The sequence below is a fragment of the Littorina saxatilis genome, linkage group LG1 (assembly GCF_037325665.1).
Source record: "Littorina saxatilis isolate snail1 linkage group LG1, US_GU_Lsax_2.0, whole genome shotgun sequence".
Classification (NCBI taxonomy): Eukaryota; Metazoa; Mollusca; class Gastropoda; order Littorinimorpha; family Littorinidae; genus Littorina; species Littorina saxatilis.
In genome coordinates this window covers 2,790,566-2,794,106 of record NC_090245.1, presented here as the reverse complement: position 1 = coordinate 2,794,106, position 3,541 = coordinate 2,790,566, and the positions used below count along the sequence as shown (strand labels likewise).

General features: G+C 41.7%; 1 protein-coding gene across 5 annotated transcripts in view; it reads right to left on the bottom strand.

The window, feature by feature from the left end:
• Positions 1-1,970: 1,970 nt before the first annotated feature.
• Positions 1,971-3,541, bottom strand: part of LOC138959375 (uncharacterized) — an 8,898-nt gene continuing 7,327 nt past the window's right edge. For all 5 annotated transcript variants that reach the window (XM_070330833.1, XM_070330853.1, XM_070330815.1 and 2 more), the window contains one exon: positions 1,971-3,541. This exon is cut by the window's right edge and continues 129 nt beyond it. The gene's annotated coding sequence lies outside the window, so the exon portion shown is untranslated.

The following is a 3,541-nucleotide window of genomic DNA, read 5'->3' as shown; positions in this document are numbered from 1 at the left end:
GTCTCTCTCTCTCTCTCTTAGTCTCTCTCTCTGTCTCTCTTTCTTAGTCTCTCTCTCTCTCTTTCTTAGTCTCTCTCTCTCTCTTTCTTAGTCTCTCTCTCTCTTAGTCTCTCTCTCTCTCTTTCTTAGTCTCTCGCTCTCTCTCTTTCTTAGTCTCTCTCTCTCTCTCTTTCTTAGTCTCTCTCTCTCTTTTTTAGTCTCTCTCTCTCTTTCTTAGTCTCTCTCTCTCTCTCCTAGTCTCTCTCTCTCTTTCTTAGTCTCTCTCTCTCTCTCTTAGTCTCTCTCTCTTTCTTAGTCTCTCTTTCTCTCTCTTTCTTAGTCTCTCTCTCTCTCTTTCTTAGTCTCTCTCTCTCTTTTTTAGTCTCTCTCTCTCTCTTTCTTAGTCTCTCTCTCTCTCTCTTAGTCTCTCTCTCTCTTTCTTAGTCTCTCTCTCTCTCTCTAGCTCTTTCTTAGTCTCTCTCTCTCTCTTTCTTAGTCTCTCTCTCTCTCTTTCTTAGTCTCTCTCTCTCTCTCTCTCTCTCTCTTTCTTAGTCTCTCTCTCTCTTTCTTAGTCTCTCTCTCTCTCTTTCTTAGTCTCTCTCTCTCTCTTTCTTAGTCTCTCTCTCTTTCTTAGTCTCTCTCTCTCTCTCTTTCTTAGTCTCTCTCTCTCTTTCTTAGTCTCTCTCTCTCTCTTTCTTAGTCTCTCTCTCTCTTTCTTAGTCTCTCTCTCTTTCTTAGTCTCTCTCTCTCTCTCTCTCTCTCTCTCTCTCTCTTAGTCTCTCTCTCTTTCTTAGTCTCTCTTTCTCTCTCTTAGTCTCTCTCTCTCTCTTTCTTAGTCTCTCTCTCTCTTTTTTAGTCTCTCTCTCTCTCTTTCTTAGTCTCTCTCTCTCTCTCTTTATTAGTCTCTCTGTCTCTCTGTCTCTCTCTCTGTCTCTCTCTCTCTTTCTTAGTCTCTCTCTCTCTCTCTTTCTTAGTCTCTCTCTCTCTCTCTTTCTTAGTTTCTCTCTCTCTCTCTCTCTTTCTTAGTCTCTCTCTCTCTCTTTCTTAGTCTCTCTCTCTCTTTCTTTGTCTCTCTCTCTCTCTCTTTCTTAGTCTCTCTCTCTTTCTTAGTCTCCCTCTCTCTCTTTCTTAGTCTCTCTCTCTCTCTCTCTTAGTCTCTCTCTCTCTTTCTTAGTCTCTCTCTCTCTCTCTTTCTTAGTCTCTCTCTCTCTTTCTTAATCTCTCTCTCTCTTTATTTGTCTCTCTCTCTCTCTTTATTTGTCTCTCTCTCTCTCTTTATTTGTCTCTCTCTCTCTCTATCTTTCTTAGTCTCTCTCTCTCTCTTTCTTAGTATCTCTCTCTCTCTCTCTCTTTCTTAGTCTCTCTCTCTCTCTTTCTTAGTCTCTCTCTCTCTTTCTTAGTCTCTCTCTCTTTCTTAGTCTCTCTCTCTTTCTTAGTCTCTCTCTCTCTCTTTCTTAGTCTCTCTCTCTTTCTTAGTCTCTCTCTCTCTCTCTTTCTTAGTCTCCCTCTCTCTCTTTCTTAGTCTCTCTCTCTCTTTCTTAGTCTCTCTCTCTTTCTTAGTCTCTCTCTCTCTCTTTCTTAATCTCTCTCTCTCTTTCTTAGTCTCTCTCTCTCTCTTTATTTGTCTCTCTCTCTCTCTTTATTTGTCTCTCTCTCTCTCTCTTTCTTAGTCTCTCTCTCTCTCTCTCTCTCTCTTTCTTAGTCTCTCAGTCTCTCTCAGTCTCTCCCTCCCCCTCTCCCTCCCCTGCAAGAGGTCGGTGAAGGGAGAAACTCGATGCAACCACTGAAGTAGCGCTGTGGGTTTCCCTGAACCCACCCCGTCGTTAGAGAAATAAACGATAAAAACCCTCTTTCAAATGTATGGGTTCAGACAAACCCGCATCGTCGTTAGAGGAATAAACGGTAAAAACCCTCTTTCAAATGTATGGGTTCAGACAAACCCGCATCGTCGGGAGTGTGTAGTCAAAAGCGGCATCCGGCAAAGGTTAAGAACAGAAACGAAGGAGGAACATGCAAAACAAAACAAGCAATAACACAACAGAAAAGATTAAATGCACTAGCTAGAGTCAACAGCCACAGTGACTTTCATACTGTATATAAAAGTGTCTTGTATCGAGTGCCTGTTCCGAGAACCACGGCACGGCTTAACAAAAAGTACAGCACAAAACTGCTCCAGAAATCAAATACAAACACCTCAAACGAAACTTTTTCTCACTCTATCACACAGTTTAGACTAAGTAGCCTACTTACTGGCAGCAACATAAAAACACAGTCGGTGGCTGGTATCAACATTGAGCGTGATTATAAAAGGATACACAACGCGCACATTCTCGGGTTTTTAACAGTAGCGAAGAAGCACGTTGTCACTGTGAGTGATATCAGTATTACAACAAAACGAGTCTAAAACTGAACTCTAGTTTGCACTAACACAAAGCCTGTATATTAGAGTAGCCAAATACACAAGATGAACATAATCCGAGGGCCATGTCACAGAAACCATTGCATTTCACGCCAAGAAATAGGTATTTTTTTCACACTGGCCGACACGAGCTGTACAGTTCCCAGACTATGAACGCAGAAGCCTTTGTGCCAGCGTTTCCGCGCGAAAAGGGAAGACTGGTCACCGCGCGCGCAGGCTCAGCTATAATTACCCTGCCAGCTCCCTGCCAGCTCCAAGAAAAGTTCAGCTGAGATTACAAAACTCGCCACGGAAAGAAACACCATATATAATTAATTAATTAATTAATTAAGTGTGAATCTTAACTCCACACAGTTTAAAATACAAACTCAGATAATATATTCTGCTCTCTTCGCCTTCTCTTCTTCTTCACTCTATAAACTTTTAGAAGAAAATTGCATATGGAGAAAAGACAAATTATTCCTGTAGTCGCTTTTCTCCACAATTACATATCAAAGCAAAATAGCTGTTCTGCTAAGCCAAGGCGAGAGATTGCGGTGGGGGTACTTCCGCTGAGACAAATTCACTAGCTATGGTTATATACACCTCGGTACTTCAATCATAAAGAGAATAAACGCTACCGGTGTAACACGAAATTTTTACTCCACGAAAAATTTACTCCGGAGTAAATATTTTGTACGAAATTATCACTCCGAGTACACTTTTCGTACGAGAAAAGAACTCCCCAAGGCACGAACAAATTACTCCCTCCACGAAATTTTTACTCCCCATTTTTTTTACTTAAGTAAAAATCTTGTACGCAAGAATGGGATGCGGCCGAAGGGATAATGCCAATAAGTGATCTCGCGCACACGAATGTCGCGCTACCCTCCTTCCACCCCTTCCACCACCAAGACTAACAGGAGACAAGGGAGTAAAAATTTCGTACACCTGGCATGGGAAGTTAAATTGCTGGTGTTGGGGTGAAGTAATTTATTCGTTATTTATTCGTCAGGGGAGTAACATTTTTGTACGAAATGTTTACTCGGAACTCACCTGTCTTGGGGAGTAATATTCTCGTGCAATGGGGGAGTGCTTTTTTCGTAAAGGGAGTAACTTTTTCGTACGAAATGTTTACTCCGGAGTAAAAATCTCGTGGGAGTA